Here is a 20,657-nt window from a genome sequence, read left to right as displayed (position 1 = left end):
CCTTCCAAAATGTTCTGCAGCCGTTCTGAGACATGCTTGACCCTTGCACCAGGGAGGCAACATACCATCCTGGTGTCACGTTTGCGGCCGCATAAACGCCTATCTATTCCCCTTACAATAGAATCCCCTATTACTATAGCTCTCCCACTCTTTTTCCTCCCGTCCTGTGCAGCAGAACCACCCACGGTGCCAGGAAATTGTCTGTTGCTGCCTTCCCCTGATGAGCCATCCTCCCCAACAATATCCAAAGTGGTATATCTGTTTGAGAGGGGGATGGTCACAGGTGACCCCTGCACTACCTGCCTGCGCCTACTACTCTGCCTGGTGGTCACCCATTCTCTTCCTGCCTGTGCAGCCTTTACCTGCGGTGTGACCAACTCTCGAAACGTGTTATCCACGACATCCTCAGCATCGCGAATGCTCCAGTATGTATCCACTCGCAGTGTCCCTGATTTCCCACATAGCGCAGGAGGAGCATACCACGGGGCCAAGCTGTCCTGCCATGACTTACCCTTTAATTAATTCAAATTAAATTAAATGAAATCAATCCCACCAATTACACTACAATTAAATGATATACTGAAGGTCCGAGGAAGCTGCAAGCCATGACACTGTGCCATGTTGTGCAGTGCACAGTAGACCACGACCATTCTGGAGACCCTGGCTGCTGAATACTGCAGGGCTGCACCTGATCTGTCAAGGCATCAGAATTGCATCTTCAGTAAGCCAATGGTTTGCTCGATGATGTACCTGGTTGAAATGTGGCTGACATTGTAGCGCTCTTCAGCCTCATTAGCTGGCCTCCTGATCGGCGTCATTAGCCACTTCTTCAGGGGGTAGCCCTCGTCATCAAGGAGCCATCCATTAAGTTGGTTTGGCGGATTGAAGAGCGGAGGGACACTAGAGTTCCGCAGGATGAATGAGTCATGGCAACTACCACAGAACTTGGCGCAAACGTGCAAAATCTCCTTGTGGTTACGTTGAGGGAGTGGAAGCCCTTGCGGTTGCCAAAGATAGCTGGGTTGTGATGGGGTGCCCTAAGGGCCACGTGTGCAGTCTATGACGCCCTGCACCATTGACAAGCCTGCCATATTTTCAAAGCCAACTGAGCGCTGAGGTCCATGGTGAAAAGAAATAAAAGGTTCGCATGCTGCTTCCACTGGGGAAGTGCTCAGTCCAAGCGGGGAGAGGGTCTTCCAAGGAGGTCCCACAGTTGAGAGATAGAAGATGCAGCACCTCTGACTTCAGTAGGCCCGCTAAAAGTGCTGAAAGACCTTTGGAACCAAAGTTCTGCCACCTGCAACTGCTCCCTGATGAAAGCTCTGTTTTAATGGTGGAGCTGCAGCTGTGAGGAGGCCACCCACTTGTCAACCCACCAGGATTAGCTTGTGTGGTTTAGGAGGGTCGTGCAACACGCTGAAAATGTGGTAAAATAACAAAGGCCTGACAAAATAGGATTATAGAGGCCCTTAACTACTATTTAAGGGTCTTATTTACCTCTCTCGACTGATGGAGGCAGGACCGAATCGCACCCATCAAATCTGCCTCCGGCAAAATTGCTTGGAGGCGGAATCCGAACCTCCCCTCAGTTTTTGCCATATTGCCAATTGTCCCGCCTCCAAACCCGCCTCTCAGGGCTGGGAAAATTGCCCCCTTTATGTTTTGTATTATTGAGAAACCAAGTTGAAGGACAATGGCCTATTTTGCAGGACTCTGCCACGAGTGAAGATAATAAATGAGAAGTTGAGGTAAATCAAAGTATTGATTTAGTGATGTCCAGTTTGGGGTTTAAAAACTGTAATGTTGTAGTAGTGCTGAAGGAAATTAGATCCATGTTTTGAGCTCCTGGGAAAGAATGAATTAGATCAGAAGATTGCAGTGAATCTGGTTTTCATGGAAATGAGGATGCAGACAGGAAGAAGAGCTTGTGAGGTGGTATAGTTGCAGCTTTGGAGAACTAAGTGTTCAAAGTTCAAAGTTGCACTGACTATATTAGTATCAGCAAGATAATAAGAAAGGCTGAAGCAGCAAGAGGTGAACAACTTGTCAGAAGTGTCTCCCCAGATTTGGGAGTATTCAATTCTTGGGGACATGAACTCTGTATCGCGTGCTTTGCCTGAGCTTGATGATGACCTCGAAACTGAAGCCTAGATATCCCAATTAGAAAATTCAGTAGATTTCCATCACACTAGATCTTGCATGGATGGGATCGTCATCAGTGGACGCATCTGGCTAAAACAGGCAGCAGCTTAATTTGGGGCGGGTGTGTCTTACATGCCATTTTCTGACATGTCACATGTCGGTTCTAAATTACGCTCATGTAAAATGGACATACCGGGCTGCTAGGGAATCACCTGTGCAAGGCAGTTGATTTAAAGGCACAGTAAGTGAATTGATTTGGCAGTTCTAAAGTCACTTCTTAATTAATTTTCTTCAATTAAAAAAAAAATTGCTTGCCATTGGGTCAATTCTATTGCCTTCCCCGCCCCCGCTGCACCAATATTGGAACCTGGGTTTCTTGATGGGAATCCAAGGTGCTTGGAAGAAGGGAAGGAGAACACAAGTAGGAAAGCTGTACAGGTTAGGTGGCACGAGAGATGTTCTTTGCCCGTGCATCAGTATCTGTTTTTGTAGACAGAGGTAACCAGACCTCGCTTTGGCAGATGATTAGTACATGCGGAGACTCCTATTCCCAAAAGGAAGCAAGGTCACTGGCCCCACTAGCACCACTAAGATATGTGAATGCCTGACCACTTGTAATTTTAGATGCTTCTTTGGAAGCACCCCCTCCAAGGACACCAGTCTTTCAGTGGCACTGCATGAAAGAATGCATGTGAGGGTGATCAATATCTAGCAAAAACTGATTGGCCACATCTGTCAATGCGGGCATCCATATCTGTAGGCACTGGCATACCTACCTGGCAACAATTCCCTTCACAGCGTCCAGGCCAACAGGGAGCCAGTTGCTGAACTGTACCAGTAGTTCAAGGACACCTCCAACTTCCATGCAGCACAGAATTGATACATCTAGTGACACTACTGCTGCAACTCTGTTTCACTTCCTTGCAGATGTTTGGGCTTGCAAGACATCTTTTCTAAATCACATTCGGGTGGATGAAAAGATCCCATGGCACCATTTTGAAGAAGAGCAGGGGCGTTCTTCCGGGTGTCCTGGCCAGTATTTATCCCTCAACCAACACCACTAAAACAATCTGATCATTATCACATTGCTGTTTGTGGGACCTTGCTGAGTGCAAATTCTCGGGGATTGAACTACAACCTGAAACGAGCACATTTGAATCTGCAAAGTTTCCTCACCAAACAATTAAACAGCAGTTAGACTTTCCGACTGTAAAAAGGACAGACTAGTTTCAACACAGCTGCACCTTAGCAACAGAATTATATATTGTCCTCCAGTCATTATAAAGCAGCATGTCATCTTATTTAACGAGTAATAAAAATCTAGAAGTTGTTTCATCACATGCCTGTATACATTCAAATTTTTGCGTCACAGTGCGACCTGATTGGTTGAAATACATAATAAAAAAGTCACAACTGAAAAGACATATGAATCAAACATAAGGAAATCCGATAGAAAAACTTGCAATGAGGTACGATTAAGGCCATACAGGAATATAGGAATTGCTAGACGGAAAAAGACCGAAGTCGATCTCGTTCGCCTTCTACCATCCTGGTAGTTACATGATGCAACCATAATTGAGTTGTTCACTAAGCATAGAAATGAATCTCTATCAATTAGTTTACAACAGATCCAGATATGACTCTCAAACCCCAGTAGTGGAGAACTTTGGTAACCATAGGTCCGAAGTCACCTGTTCCTCCCAAGTATGCTACACAAATTACTCATACAGTATCCCAAAATGTTACTTTTTGAATGAAATCTCTCTAATTTGCATTTGAATGAATCAATACTAACTGCTTCCAGTGTCTTCCTGGGGAGCCTGTTCTGTATCGTGCACTGAAATATTGTTTGTGCAGATTAGTTTTGAATTTACATCCCTTCAAACACAGGCCGTGTCCTTTGGTTCAACTGTAATGGACAAGATGTAATAGCTTGTCATGGTCAACATTATTTAGTCCCTTTAGAATCCTAAAAACCACAATCATATCTGCTCTCAACCATCTCTCTTCCAATGAGAACATGCTCAATTTACATAATCGCTCCTCATAATCTGATCCCTCCATCCCATCAATGGTTGAAAACGACAAATCACGTGTGAGCATTCAGTGACAGCCACTAATAAAAAAAAAAGAGAAGCTAAAAGAATCAAATTTCTCCAGAATGTTAAGTTAGTTTGAGGTACTGACTTGAATTTATCCCCTACAACAAAAATTACCAGTAAAAGTGACATTTGTAACACAAGAAACCCATAAAAAAGGAAATAAAATGCATATTCTTACTTGTAGCATTGTTGTAAATCCTGGAAAACGTTTTGTTGTAAGGACCCAAACATGGTTTGTGAATCTAGGGTTCCCTTCCAATAATTGGCTGGAGATTTCACTTTTCAGTTGGACTTTCCTGCTCCATTTTTTGTGGTAAAGAAGTGTATTCCAAAAGATGTACATTTGGTCTGGAGTGAGATAATTCATTCAAGTAAATTTTTGTATTAATTGTCCAAATTTTTAGATCTGGTGTATGATGCCATATTTTCCTTGAAAATTGAGCTCCGTACAGAAGTTGAACCACACATGTGCAGTTGTTTTATGTTGGTCCGCACATTTTAAAAATTGAGAAATTATTTTTATGGTGACTTGTGGACGTTCTATTAGAGTTGCCTGATGTTTAGATTTACTGGATATTTTGGTTTCATTCTGCGTGATTGCAGAAATGAATCGGACCTGACCTACAAGTCAAGTCTACAACGCTTTCACTTTGCTCCCAGCTTTTAAAAATTGGTTTATGTAAATGATTTTTGATTCTGTTGGTAGACATTGATTTGATTTTTCTTTTGTTTAATTTGGACCGAATAGGGCATTTGCGGCAACGGGCCCAACCCAGACATTCTCCCAAAAGTGGGGTTGGGGACATGTATTGTGCAGCAAATTTTACAATATGATTTTTATGTTCTGTGAGCTTCTCAAAATATTTATTTGATGTGTTTCATTATTGGCTAGTACCTGCACTCTTTTTTTGCTTGACAGCAGGTACTGTAATTTGAAAGGCGAACTGTAGCTTTTATTGCTTCTGAAATATTAATCGTTTTTTGTATAGCACACACCACACTTTTAAACGTATCCATTGCAACAAAAAAAAACAGTAACACAGCAGCAACAGTTTAAAAAGGGAGTGGAAGAACTGAACAGCGGTGAGTGTAAGCAGCAGGGGAGAAAAAAAATCGCAGTGACGTCACAGCATAAGGAGGGGTGGCGGGGTTAAGTTCCAGGTAAAAATTTAATTTAATCTACCTATAGATTAAACTAAATCAAGTAATTAGTTAAACTAAAAAAAATGTAAGATACGTTAAACTTTGATTCATTAAATAAGTGAAACAAGGTTATATAAGGATGGCAGTGCAAGAGGTGTACCTCAACGACAGCATGTGGCAGTTTGTGGAGAGTATCGTAATCCCGGACAACCACATCTACAGTAAGTGTCGACATCTCAAGGAACTTCAACTCAGTTATTCAGCTGGAGTCTGAGGTGCAGCCATTGCAGAGCATCTGGGATGGGTAGAGTTACCTGGACACTTTGATCCAGGAGGCAGTCACACCTCTTAGGTTAGGTAGTGGTACAAGATAAATTATATTGGGGAATAAGGAAATGGCAGAGACATTAAACAAAGACTTTGGGCTCGATTTTGTCAATGAGGAGCTTATGGAGGCGTGACTCCCACTTTTTGGGTTGTAGTCCCGCCTCCATCGACTTGTGGCCAACCCACACTATTTTCCCTTGATTGACCTTGTTAAGCCCGCCCAGCGGGCTCAGCAGGCCAATTAAGGGACACCTGGTTACTGGTGACGTCAGCGATTGACATTTCATTTGTCAAGAGCTTTTGACAGATGAAAAATCAGCGTTTGACAGCTCTGTAAAGCTGTCAAACATTGACAATCTGTCTTCTAACTTGAGTCCTTCTACTCAGACTCAGTTAGAGAGCTCTCCAGACCAGAAAGCAGAGGCTGCAGCTTTTGACAGTTCAGCGGCCATTCTGCTTTCTGTGCCGGTGAGCTGAGGGACTCCTGAGAACGGAAGGAAGGAAGCCTGCAGGAGAAAGTAAAGGTAAGTAAAACTTTTAAAACACTTTACACTTATCTCACACACTTACCTCTGCACACATGCACCCATCACTCACCTGCACAACAGACATCTCGACCCCTGCAGACTGATGTTCCGCCTCGCTAACTTGGCGTGGTTCGGAGCCGTCGGACAGCCCACATTTCAGGGCTAAAAATAGGGATTAGGCAAAAAACTGCCTGTTAAAAATAGAAACATAGAAGATAGGAGCAGGGGTAGGCCATTCGGCCCCTCGAGCCCGCTCCGCCATTTAATGAGATCATGGCTGATCATCCAACTTCAGTACCCTGTCTCTGCTTTCTCCCCATATCCCTTGATCCCTTTAGCCTCAAGAAATATATCCAACGCCTTCTTGAATATATTTGATGAATTGGCCTCAACTGCCCTGTGTGGCAGAGAATTCCCAGGTTTACCACTCTCTGGGTGAAGACATTCCTCCTCATCTCAGTCCTAAATGGCTTATCCCTTATCCATAGAGTGTGACCCCTGGTTCTGGACTCCCCGACCATCTGTCTTCCTGTTTGACATCATAAAACTCACTACGCACTTGGTTTGAGCATAAAGCAAGGCTTTAATCAACTTGTTTCAGAACATGGAAGTCTAGTTGTACTTCACTAGTTCCTTGTCTTACAAAATGTCCCTGGAAGCTGGGCTCACGCCCGAGTATTTATACTCCTTGGACAGCACCACCAGCTGGCCGTCCAACGTTATTTCATGAGTAGTTTCTTGATGAATGATGAGATTTATAACACTGTTTTTACCACCGAAGTGGATAACCTCGCATTTATCCACATTATACTGCATTTGCCATCCATCTGCCCAATCACCCAACCTGTCCAAATCATACTGGAGTTTCTCTGCATCCTCCTCACAGCAAACACGCCCACCCAGCTGTGTGTCATCTGCAAACTTGGAGATATTACATCTAGTTCCCTCGTCTAGATCATTAATATATATTGTGAATAGCTGGGGTCCTAGCACCGATCCCTGCGGTACCCCACTAGTCACTGCCTGCCACTCAGTAAAAGACCCGTTTATTCCAACTCTCTGCTTCCTGTCTGCCAACCAGTTCTCTATCCAAGACAGTACCTTGCCCCCAATCCTATGTGCTTTAACTTTGCACGCTAATCTCTTATGCGGGACCTTATCGTAAGCCTTCTGAAAGTCCAAATACACCACATCCACTGGTTCTCCCTTATCTATTCTACCAGTTACATCCTCAAAAAATTCCAGTAGATTAGTCAAGGTTGATTTACCTTTTGTAAATCCATGTTGACGGTACATGATCAGTGGTGTACATTTAAGGAGTTATTTTACAACTTCCAAAAAATATATATTCCACTGAGGAAAAAAGGGTGTAAAAGAAAAGATAGTCATCCGTGGCTAAGTCAAGTAATTAAGGATAGTATCCGACTAAAAACAAGGGCATATAAGGTAGCCAAATCTAGTGGGAGGATGGAAGATTGGGAAGTCTTTAAAAGACAGCAAAAAATAACTAAAAGATTGATTAAGAAAGGGAAGATAGATTATGAAAGTAAATTAGCAAAAAATATAAAAACAGACAGCAAAAGTTTCTATAGTTATATAAAAAGGAAAAGGGCGGCTAAAGTAAATGTTGGTCCCTTAGAGGATGAGACCGGGAAATTAATGGTGGGAAACATGGAGATGGCAAAAACACTGAACAATTATTTTGTATCAGTCTTTACAGTAGAGGACACTAAGAATATCCCAACACTGGACAAACAGGGGGCTCTAGCGGGGGAGGAACTAAATACGATTAAAATCACTAAGGAAGTGGTACTTGGTATAATAATGGGACTCGAGGCGGATAAATCCCCTGGACCGGATGGCTTTCATCCTAGGGTCTTGAGGGAAGTAGTGGTAGGGATTGTGGATGCATTGGTAATAATTTTCCAAAACTCACTGGACTCGGCAAAGGTCCCGGCAGATTGGAAAACTGCTAATGTAACACCCTTATTTAAAAAGGGTAGTAGGCAGAAGGCTGGAAACTATAGACCTGTTAGCCTAACATCTGTGGTTGGTAAAATGTTAGAGTCCATTATTAAGGAGACAGTAACGGGACATTTGGATAAACATAATTTAATAGGACAAACTCAGCATGGTTTCATGAAGGGGAAGTCATGTTTGACAAATTTGCTTGAGTTTTTTGAGGATGTAACATACAGGGTGGATAAAGGGGAACCAGTGGACGTAGTGTATTTAGACTTCCAAAAGGCATTTGACAAGGTGCCACACAAAAGATTATTGCTCAAGATAAAAAATCACGGGATTGGGGGTAATATTCTGGCGTGGGTGGAGGATTGGCTCTCTAACAGAAAGCAGAGAGTTGGGATAAATGGTTCGTTCTCAGATTGGCAACCAGTAACTAGTGGTGTTCCGCAGGGGTCAGTGCTGGGTCCCCAACTCTTTACAATCTATATTAACGATTTGGAGGAGGGGACCGAGTGTAATATATCAAAGTTTGCAGATGATACAAAGATGGGATGGAAAGTAGTGAGTGAAGAGGACATAAAAAACCTGCAAAGGGACATAGACAGGCTCAGTAAGTGGGCAGAGATTTGGCAGATGGAATACAGTACTGGAAAGTGTGAGGTTATGCACTTTGGCAGGAAAAATCATAGAGCAAGTTATTATCTTAATGGCAAGAAACTGGAAAGTACTGTAGCACAAAGGGATCTGGGGGTCCTGGTGCACAAAACTCAAAAAGTCAGCATGCAGGTGCAGCAAGTGATCAAGAAGGCCAATGGAATGTTGGCTTTTATTGCTAGGGGGATGTTATATAAAAACAGGGAGGTATTGCTGCAGTTGTACAAGGTATTGGTGAGACCGCACCTGGAATACTGCATACAGTTTTGGTGTCCATACTTAAGAAAAGACATACTTGCTCTCGAGTCAGTACAAAGAAGGTTCACTCGGTTAATCCCGGGGATGAGGGGGTGGTCATATGAGGAGAGGTTGAGTAGATTGGGACTCTACTCATTGGAGTTCAGAAGAATGAGAGGCGATCTTATTGAAACATATAAGATTGTGAAGGGGCTCGATCGGGTGGGTGCGGTGAGGATGTTCCCAATGAAGGGTGAAACTAGAACTAGGGGGCATAATCTTAGAACAAGGGGCTGCTCTTTCAAAACTGAGATGAGGAGAAACTTCTTCACTCAGAGGGTGGTAGGTTTGTGGAATTTGCTGCCCCAGAAAGCTGTGGAAGCTACATCATTAAATATATTTAAAACAGAAATAGATAGTTTCCTAGAAGTAAAGGGAATTAAGGGTTACGGGGAGCGGGCAGGAAATTGGACATGAGTCTAGGTTCGGAATGGTCATGGCCCTGTTGGTAGTGGAGTGGGCCCAGGGGCCGTGTAGCCTGGTTCTGCTCCTACTGTGTTCTAATTCTGTGTTAGATTTCAGGAGATGGCTTTCTTCCTGTTCCTGGCTGGGGTGGAGATCGCCTTTACAGAAGGTAAGTACTGTAGAAAATATAGGGACAGAGTGATCTCCTGGAAGAATTTCGATCGCCTAGATGGGTCGGAGAGGAATTTCCCAGATTTTTTTCTCCCAATTTGGCCATTGGGTCTTTATCTGGTTTTTCGCCTCTCCCGGGAGATCACATGGGTTCGGGTGGATGCAGAGTGATAGAAGATTTGGGGTTAGGATCAGATCAGCCATGATCTTATTGAATGGTGGAGCAGGCTCGAGGGGCCGATTGGCCTACTCCTGCTCCTATTTCTTATGTTCTTATGTTGTCCGATCCTGTCACTGTTTTCCAAGTGCTCTGCTATTTCATCTTTTATAATGGACTCTAGCATTTTCCCCACTACCGATGTCAGGCTTACCGGTCTATAATTCCCCGTTTTCTCTCTACCACCCTTCTTAAATAGTGGGGTTACATTAGCTATCCTCCAATCCATGGGAACTGTTCCAGAGTCTATAGAATTTCAGAAGATGACCAGCAATGCATCTACTATTTCTAGGGCCACTTCCTTAAGTACCCTAGGATGTAGATTATCAGGCCCTGGGGATTTATTGGCCTTCAATGCTGTCAATTTCCCTCACTCCTTTTCCCTACAAATAGTGATTTCATTCAATTCCTCCCTCCCATTAGACCCTATGTTCCCGACATCTCTGGGAATTTATTTGTGTTCTCCTTTGTGAAGACAGAACCAAAGTATGTATTTAATTGGTCTGCCGTGTCTTTGTTCCCCATTATAAATTCCCCTGATTCTGACTGCAAGGGACCTACGCTTGACTTCACCAGTCTTTTTCTCTTTACATATCTGTAGAAGCTTTTACAGTCAGTTTTTATGTTTCCAGCAAGCTTACTCTCATATTCTATTTTCCCCCTCTGAATTAATTCCTTTGTCCTCCATTGCTGAATCCTAAACTGCTCCCAATCCTCATGTTTGCTGCTTTTTCTGGCCAAATTATAAGTCCTCTCCTTGCATCTTATACTATCCTAATTTCCCTTGTTATCCACGGTTGAGTCACCTTTTTTGTTTTATTTTTATGCCAAACAGGGATGAACAAATTCTGTAGTTCTTCCATGCGATCTTTAAGTGTTTGCGATTGCCTATCCACCGTCTACCCTTTAAGTAATGTTCCCTAATTCATCCTAGCCAACTTGCGCCTCATACCATCATAGTTTCCTTTATTTAAATTCAGGATCCTAGTCTCTGAGTCAACTACTTCACTGTCCATCTTAATGAAGAATTCTATTCTATTATGATCGCTCCTCCCCAAGGGGCCTTGCACAACAAGATTGCTAATTAATCCTTTCTCATTACATAATACCCAGTCTAAGATGGCCTGATCTCTAGTTGGTTCCTCGACATATTGGTCCAGGAAACCATCCCGTGTACACTCTAGGAATTCCTCCTCCGCAGTATTGTTACTAATTTGGCTAGCCCAATCTATATGTAGATTAAAGTCACCCATGATAACTGCTGTGCCCTTATTGCACGCGTCTCTAATTTCCCTTTTAATGCCATCCCCAACCTCAGCATTACTGTTTGGGTGTCTGTATACAACCTCCCCCTAACGTTTTCTGCCCCTTGGTATTTCTCAGCTCTGCCCATATAGATTCTACATCATCAGAGATAATATCCTTCCTTACGATTGTGTTAATCTCCTCTTTAACCAGCAATGCTACCCCACCTCCTTTTCCTTTTTTCCTGTCCTTCCTGAATATTGAATTCCCAGCCTTGCCCACCCTGGAGCCATGTCTCCGTAATCCCAATTATATCATATCAGTTTACATCTATTTGCGCAGCTAATTCATCCACCTTATTACGGATGCTCCTCGCATTAAGACACAAAGCCTTCAGGCTTGATTTTTTAACACTCTTAGTCCTTTTAGAATTATTATTTATTGTAGCCCTGTTTGATTTACACCCTTGATTTCTCTGCCTTCCACTTTTGCTTTTCTCCTTCCTGTCTTTTGTTTCTATCCTTGCTTTCCTTTCCTGTGTGTCTCTGCACAGGTTCCCAACCCCCTGCCATTTTAGTTTGATCCCTCCCAAACAGCACTAGCAAACACTCCCCCTAGGACATCGGTCCCAGCCCCGCCCAGGTGCAAACCGTCCAGTTTGTACTGGTCCCACCTCCCCAGAACCGGTTCCAATGTCCCAGAAATTTGAATCCCTCCCCTTGCACCATTCCTCTAGCCACGTATTCATCTGAAGTATCCTATTTCTACTCTGACTAGCACCTGGCACTGGTAGCAATCCTGAGATTACTACCTTTGATGTCCTATTTTTTAATTTACCTCCTAACTCCCTATATTCAGCTTTTGGGACCTCCTCCCTTTTTTTTTACCTATATCGTTGGTACTTATATGCACCACGACAACTGGCTGTTCACCCTGGCCCTCCAGAATGCCCTGCAGGCGCCCTAAGACATCCTTGACCTTTGCACCAGGGAGGCAACATACCAACCTCGAGTCTTGTTTGCGGCTGCAGAAACGCCCACCTATTCCCCTTAAAATGGAATCCCCTATCACTATAGCTCTCCCGCTCTCCCAGAGTAGAAATAGAAGAATATTTCAGGTGAATATGTGGCTAGAGGTATGGTGCCAGGGGAGGGATTCAAGTTCCTGGAACATTGGAACCGGTTCTGGGGGAGGTGGGACGAGTTCAAACCGGACGGTTTGCACCTGGGCAGGGCTGGAACCGATGTCCTAGGGGGAGTGTTTAAACTAAAATGGCAGGGGGTTGGGAACACGAGCAGGGAGACAGAGGAAAGGGGAACAAGGATAAAAGCAAAAGATAGGAAGGAGAAAAACAAAAGTGGCAGTCAGAGAAATCAACGGTTTAAATCAAACGTGGCCACAGTAAATAATAATTCTAATAGGTCTAAGAGCGTTAAAAAAACAAGCCTGAAGGCTTTGTGTCTTAATGCGAGGAGCATTTGTAATAAGGTGGATGAATTGGCTGCGCAAATAGAGGTAAACAAATACGATTTGGTTGGGATTATGGAAACGTGGCTCAAGGATGGCCAAGACTGGGAACTCGACATCCAGGGGTATTCGATATTCAGGAAAGATAGGCAAAAAGGAAAGGGAGGTGGGGGAGCATTACTGGTTAAAGAAGGGATTAACACAATTGTAATGAAGGATATTAGCTCTGATGAGGTGGAATCTATGGGTAGAATTGAGAAATACTAAGGAGGAAAAAACGTTAGTGGGAGTGGTATATAGACCTCCAAACAGCAAGGCGGAGGTTGGGGATGGCATTAAAAGGGAAATTAAAGAAGCTTGCAATAAGGGCACAGTAGTCATCATGGGTGACTTTCATCTACATGTAGATTGGGCCAACCAAATTAGTAACAATACTGCGGAGGAGGAATTCCTGGAGTGTTTACGGGATGGTTTCCTGGACCAATATGTCGAGGAACCAACCAGAGATCAGGCCATCTTAGACTGGGTGTTATGTAACGAGAAAGGATTAATTAGCAATCTTGTTGTACGAGGCCCCTTGGGTCGGAGCGATCATAATATGATCAAATTCTTCATTAAGATGGAGAATGAAGCAGTTGAATCAGAGACTAGGGTCCTCAATTTAAATAAAGGAAACTACGATGGTCTGAGGCGCGAGTTGGGTAGGATTGATTGGGGAATGGCACTCAAAGGATTGACGGTGGATAGGCAATGGCATACATTCAAAGACCAAATGGATGAGCTAAAGAATGTGTTCATCCCAGTTTGGCATAAAAATAAAACAAAAAAGGTGACTCAACCGTGGCTAACGAGGGAAATTAGGGATAGCATAAGATCCAAAGAGAGGACACATAAATTGGCCAGAAAAAGCAATGATCCTGAGGATTGGGAGCAGTTTAGGATTCAACAAAAGAGGACAAAGGCATTAATTAAGAAAGGGAAAATAGAATGAGAGTAAGCTTGCAGGGAACATAAAAACTGACTGTAAAAGCTTTTATAGATATGTGAAGAGAAAAAGATTGGTGAAGTCAAGCGTAGGTCCCTTGCAGTCAGAATCAGGGGAATTTATAATGGGGAACAAAGAAATGGCAGACCAACTAAATAGATATTTTGGTTCTGTCTTCACAAAGGAGGACACAAATAACCTCCCAGTGATGCCGGGGAACATAGGGTCTGATGAAAGGGTGGAACTGAAAGTAATCAGTATTTGTAGGGAAATGGTGTTAGGAAAATTGATGGGACTGAAGGCCGATAAATCCCCAGGGCCTGATAATCTACATCCCAGGGTACTTAAGGAAGTGGCCCTAGAAATAGTAGATGCATTGTTGGTCATCTTCCAGAACTCGATAGACTCTGGAACAGTACCCATGGATTGGAGGGTAGCTAATGTTACCTCACTATTCAAAAAAGTTGGTAGAGAAAAAGCGGGGAATTATAGACCGGTAAGCCTGACATCGGTAGTGGGGAAAATGCTAGAACCCATTATTAAAGATGCAATAGCAGAGCACTTGGAAAGCAGTGACTGGATCGGACAAAGTCAACATGGATTAGCAAAAGGTAAATCATGCTTGACTAATCTACTGGAATTTTTTGAGGATGTAACTGGTAAAATAGATACGGGAGAACCAGTGGATGTGGTGTATTTGGACTTTCCGAAGGCTTTCGATAAGGTCCCGCATAAGAGATTAGCGTGCAAAATTAAGGCACATGGGATTGGGGGCAAGGTATTGACTTGGATAGAGAACTGGTTGGCGGACAGAAAGCAAAGAGTTGGAATAAACGGGTCGTTTTCCGAGTGGCAGGCAGTGACTAGTGGGGTACCGCAAGGATCGGTCCTAGGACCCCAGCTGTTCACAATATATATTAATGATCTGGACGAGGGAATTGGATGTAATATCTCCAAATTTGCAGATGACACAAAGCTGGGTGGGAGGGTATGCTGTGAAGAGGATGTCGTGAAACTCCAGTACGATTTGGACAGGTTGGGTGATTGGGTAGAAACATGGCAAATGCACTATAATGTGGATAAATGTGAGGTTATCCACTTTGGTGGCAAAAACAGGAATGCAGATTATTATTTGAATGGCAATAGATTGGGAGAAGGGGAAGTGCAAAGAGACCTGTGTGTTCTTGTGCACCAGTCGCTGAAGGTAAGCATGCAGGTGCAGCAGGCGGTTAAGAAGGCAAATGGTATGTTGGCCTTCGTAGCAAGAGGGTTTGAGTACAGGAACAAGGATGTCTTGCTACAGTTGTACAGGGCCTTGGTGAGACCGCACCTTGAGTATTGTGTGCAGTTTTGGTCGCCTTACCTGAGGAAGGACGTACTTGCCATGGAAGGAGTGCAGCGAAGATTCACCAGGCTGATACCTGGGATGGCAGGAATGACGTATGAGGAGAGATTGTGTTGATTGGGCTTATACTCACTGGTGTTTAGAAGATTGAGAGGGGATCTCATCGAAACCTATAAAATTCTGTCAGGCCTGGACAGACTAGATGCAGGAAGGATGTTTCTGATGGCCGGGTAGTCCAGAACTAGGGGTCATAGTCTAAGGTTAAGGGGTAAGACATTTAGGACTGAAATGAGGAGGAATTTCTTCACCTGGAGAGTGGTGATCCTGTGGAATTCTTTGCCACAGAGGGCAGTGGAGGTCAGTTCATTAAATATATTCAAGAAGGAGTTGGATATATTTGTTAAGGCTAAAGGGATCAAGGGATATGGGGAGAAGGCAGGGACAGGGTACTGAATTTGGATGATCAGCCATGATCTCATTGAATGGCGGAGCAGGCTCGAAGGGCCGAATGGCCTACTCCTGCTCCTATCTTCTCTGTATCTATGCTCTTTTTCCTCCCATCCTGTGAAGCAGAACCACCCATGGTGCCAGGAAGTTGGCTGCTGCTGCCTTCCCCGATAAGCCATCTCCCTCAACAATATCCAAAGTGGTATATTTGTTTGAAAAGGGGATGGCCGCAGGGGACCCCTGCACTACCTGCCTGCACCTACTACTCTGCCTGGCGTTCACGCATTCCTTTCCTGGCTGTGCAGCTTTTACCTGCGGTGTGACCAACTCCCTAAACATGCTATCCACGATGTCCTCAGCATCGCCAATGCTCCAGTATGTATCCATTCGCAGCTCCAGCGCCGCAATGTGGTTTGTCAGTATCTGCAGCTGGATATACTTCCCGCACACATGGTCGTCAGGGACACAAGAAGTGTCCCTGATTTCTCACATAGTACAGGAGGAGCATGCCACGGGACCAAGCTGTGCTGCCATGACTTACCCTTTAATTAATTCAAATTAAATTAAATCAAATCAAAATCACTAATTACACTACAATTAAATGATATACTCAAGAGCCCTTGTTTACTACCACTCCCACTGCACAGCAGAGACCCTAGAAATATAAACCACAAAAATTGAGTTTGGAAAAAAGCGAGAACGAGAGAAATGCTCACCAACCAACCAATCACTTACCTGCTTTCTGGTGACGTCACACTTCGATTAAATTTTACTTCTCGCTGCTGCCATCGGTGTGTCTGGGCCGCTCTCGCTCCCCGCTCTTTAACTCCTCGGTCTCCGCGCTCAGTCTCCACCCAGGGCCGCTTTTGCTACTGCCGCCGGTGTTAACGGGCAGTTAATTTGTACTAATCCCCTTCCCGCCTCGGGAGGCGGCTCCCAGCACAGGTCAGGTACCCGCCTCCTGGGACATTGGCACGGAGGCGAATTGGGGGCGGGATGGGTTCCTGCCCCCCGATTCTGCTATTTTCCTACCACTCCCGCCTCCAAACCCGCCTCCTCGGGGCTTGAAAAATCGAGCCCTTTGTATCTGTCTTCAAAGAAGACACAAAAAATATTCCGGAAATAGTGAGGAACCAAGGATCTAATGAGAATGAGGAACCTAAAGAAATTATTATCAGTAAAAAAAATAGCTTTGGCGAAATTAATGAGAATAAAACCCGACAAATACCCTGGACCTGACTGCCTACAGTCTAGGGTTGTAAAAGAGGTGGCTATAGAGGTAGTGGATGCATTGATTATGATCTTCCAATATTTCCTCGATTTTGGAACGGTCCTTGTGGATTGGAAGGTGGCAAACATAAAGGACGGAGAGAGAAAATAGGGAATTATGGGCCAGTTAGCCTGACGTCAGTAGTAGGGAAAATTCTAGAATCTATTATTGAAGACGTTCTAAGAGGGCACTTAGGGAATCGTAATATGATTGGGCAGAGTCAACATGGAATTATGCAAGGGAAGTGGTTTTTGACAAAAGTAATAGTTTTTTGGGGTTGTAACTAGGGCAGATAAGAGGGAACCAATGGATGTAGTGTACAGGAAACTCTTTGGTATCCGGCACAGACAGGACCGGCGTGTTGCCGGTTGATCAAAAACTCCGGATGACGGAGAGGGTTATCTACCGAGGCTACTTTTACTCAAGAAAAATTTAAAAAATCAAGAAATGTGCAGAATACAGTAATTGGGTACTCGCCTACAGAATGTTGTGTTAAATGGATGGTGGAAGATGCTTGATTAAGTACAGTGCTGCCAGTTGAGTGTAACGCAATGCAATGACTACCAGCAGCGTGGGAGACACACAGTACCCCTGTAAAATGGCAGATCAGAAGAGACTACCGGCAGCGTGAAAGAGTCAGACTCATGTTATTGAGGTGTTCCGACTTCCGACAGCGCCAAGAAGCCGAGTAGTGGCAGTTTGGCGAACTACCCCCCACTGACTAACTCAGCCACCGCGGGAAACTCGAACTCTGCAACGTTGCCGGTTATTGACGTGTTGTTTTCGGAGTGAGAATTTTGCCGGTTAATAGAGAATTCTGGATATTTAGGTGCCGTTTAAACGAGAGTTTCCTGTATTTGGATTTTCAAATAGCATTCGATAATGCGCCACACAAGATTATTATACAAAATTAGGGCTCATGAGATTGGGGCTAATTGCAATGTATATCCATGACTTAGATGAGGGGACTGAGTGTAATGTATCAAAATTTGCTGACAATTGAAAGCTAGGTATTGTAATGTATATACCTTTAAGGGGGGAACTATCTTTTACAGCTCATGTATACTGCAGTACCGGCAGTGACCACACCTGTATATAGCACTGAGTAGTAATCTGTACAGATCAGTTCCCGTGTGAGCCACGTTGAGTAAACACCTGTTGCACCGTTTCTCCTGCAGTCTGTGTCTTATTATACACAGACACAACAGGTATGAAAGTAAGTTGTGAGGAGGACACAAAGAGGCTGCAAAGGGATACGGACCGGTTACGTGAGCAAGAACATGGCAGATAGAATATAACGTTGTGAAATGTGAAGTTATCCATTTTGGTAGGGAAAAATAGAAAAGCAGAATAATTTTTAAATGGTGGGAGACTGGGAAATGTTGGTATTCAGAGGGACCTGAGTGTCCTTGTACACCGATCACAGAAAGTTAACATGCAGGTACAACAAACAATTAGAAAAGCAAATGGTATGTTAGTCTTCATTATAAAAAGGATTGGAGCCTAAGAGGAAAGAAGCCTTCCTGTAATTACATAGAGCCTTGGTGAGACCACACCTGGTGTACTGTGTACAGTTTCGGTCTCCTTAACCAAGGAAGGATATACTTACCCTAGAGGGAGTGCAACAGAGGTTCACTGAGCAGATTCCTTGGAATCAAAGGATATCAGGTGGGTGGGAAAATGGGGTTGAGGTAGAAGATCAGCCATGATCTTATTGAATGGTGGAGGAGGCTCAAATGGCCGTCTCCTGCTCCTATTTCTTATGTAGTTTTTACCCAACCTGAGTTCCCCTGAGGACATTAAGAGTGAACCATGTATTGTGCAACTAGAGTCACAGGTAGGCCAGACTGGATAGGGGTGGCAGATCTGCGACGAACACTAATCTACCAGTTGGGTTTTTACAACAATCCGGCAGCTTTCATGGTCATTTTTTCTGGTGATCGCCCACAAATTACCAGATTTTTAAAATTCAGTTCCACAAATGACCATGATGTGATTTGAACTCATCTGGGTTGCTCGTCCATTACCACTTGGCTCCTATAGTTGCACACAAGCAGGTTTGATGGTATTTACTCACATTCAGATGGAAATTGTGATATTAAATATTTTTATGCCTTACAAGTACAAAGTTTGAAAATTAAATCTTCCAGTCATTCTCATTATATCATATAATAAGCCCCATGGCACTTTTGAATATTTTGATATGTAGAGTCATCACAATGATACTACGTTGTTGGTTTCTAAGAGCTTTAAAAACATAATGATCTGAATGTTTTTAGGGTGTAATTGTAGGGTAACTAATAACTTTCAAGAAACACTGGGGTAAGACTATAAGAAATTTTAGTTTATTTTAAACTGAAAGTTAATATCCTTTTATCATCTTTGTATAATTTAATTTAGCACAATTTTACAGAATGAGACAGTAAAATACTGCGGATGCTGGAAATCCGAAATAACAACAGAAAATGCTGGAAAAGCTCAGCAGGCCAGGCAACATCCGTGGAGAGAGAAATAGAGTCAACGTTTCAGGTCGAAACCCTTCGTCAGGACTGAAAAAACACAGGAAGCGCTATTAGTGACAGTTCGATGGAACATTACCAGGCCCTTCTCGGAGTCGGGGGGCGCTATTTAAAGGGGACAGCTCTAGTATAAAAGCTGCAGCCACTTGGCCTGTTCATTGTGATCGTTGTTGGAGAGAGTTGGTGAGCTACTGTGGAGCAGATTTTTTTGAATTTAGCCTTAGAATACTTGGGACCTTCAGACCTGTCCGGAGCAGTTGGAGCGCTACACCTAACAACGTTTTGACCGACTGGCATCGGAATGGGAGCTGCTTTGGAGGGCCACGTCCTCATGGCCGGACACTGTGAAGGGGCAGAGAGGGCGGGAGAGAGGGCCGGGATTGGCCAGAAGGAGGAGGGGCAATGGAGGTCGGCCAATCCGAGGGTATGCTGCGAGGGTATTCAGGCAGCAGGTGTCATACCTTGACATGTCGGAGGAGCAGTGTGTGCGAAGGCTCCGATTCGCTGAGGAGGTTGTAACTGAGCTGTGCCACCTGCTTGCTGAGGATCTGCAGCCGCATCTACGGTGCAGGACCTCTCTGTCGGTGGCCGTTAAAGTGACTGTTGCCCTCAATTTCTATGCCAGCGGATCCTTTCAGTCAGCCACTGGGGACATTGCGAATATCTCTCAGCTTGCAGTCCATTGTTGCATCCGGCAAGTGACCGCTGCCCTTTATAGAAGAAGGCGTCAATTCATCACCTTCCCTCTGACCCTGGAGAAGCAGGCGGAGCGTGCGCAGGGCTTCGCTGCCATTGCGGACTTCCCCATAGTGCAGGGGGCGATTGATTGCACACACGTGGCTTTGCGGGCGCCATTACTGAATGTTGAGGACTTCTGCAACCGCAAGGGGTTCCACTCCCTCAATGTGCAGCTGGTCTGTGACCACTGCCAAATGATCATGGCAGTCAACGCCCAATTCCCAGGGAGCAGCCACGATGCCTTCATCCTGCGGCAGACCTCAGTTTGTGACCTTTTTGAGGGGCCGGCTCGCCCACGAGGCTGGCTTCTTGGGGACAAGGGCTATCCTCTCTGCCCATGGCTCATGACACCACTCCGTTTGGCCGCCACCTCAGCAGAAGAGCTGTACAACAGCAGCCATCAGGCGACCAGGAACATTGTGGAGCACACTATTGGTGTGCTCAAACAGCGTTTCCACTGTCTAGACCATTCGGGGGGAGCCCTGCAGTACTCGCCGGAGCAAGTGGGTCACATCGTCGTCGTCTGCTGCATGCTCCACAACTTGGCGATTCGACGCACCCAGCCAATGCCAGCTGTCCCTCAAGGTCCAGCAGAGCAGGCGGACGAGGAGGAGGAGGAGGAGGAGGAGGAGGAGGAGGACGAGCAGGCAGACGAGGAGGAGGAGGAGGAAGATGGGAGGGCTCCTGAAAG

At 44.5% G+C, this 20,657-nt stretch overlaps 1 protein-coding gene across 1 annotated transcript in view; it reads left to right on the top strand.

Moving 5' to 3' along the window:
* LOC147111592 (protein diaphanous homolog 3-like) overlaps positions 1-20,657 on the top strand; it is a 1,088,834-nt gene that overhangs the window by 437,225 nt on the left and 630,952 nt on the right. The window lies entirely within an intron of this gene.

This window comes from Somniosus microcephalus, chromosome 10 (assembly GCF_052327205.1).
Source record: "Somniosus microcephalus isolate GS21.2 chromosome 10, FLI_Smic_1.0, whole genome shotgun sequence".
NCBI lineage: Eukaryota > Metazoa > Chordata > Chondrichthyes > Squaliformes > Somniosidae > Somniosus > Somniosus microcephalus.
Note: the sequence above shows the minus strand (reverse complement) of the source record. Positions and strands in the feature narration are given on the sequence as shown.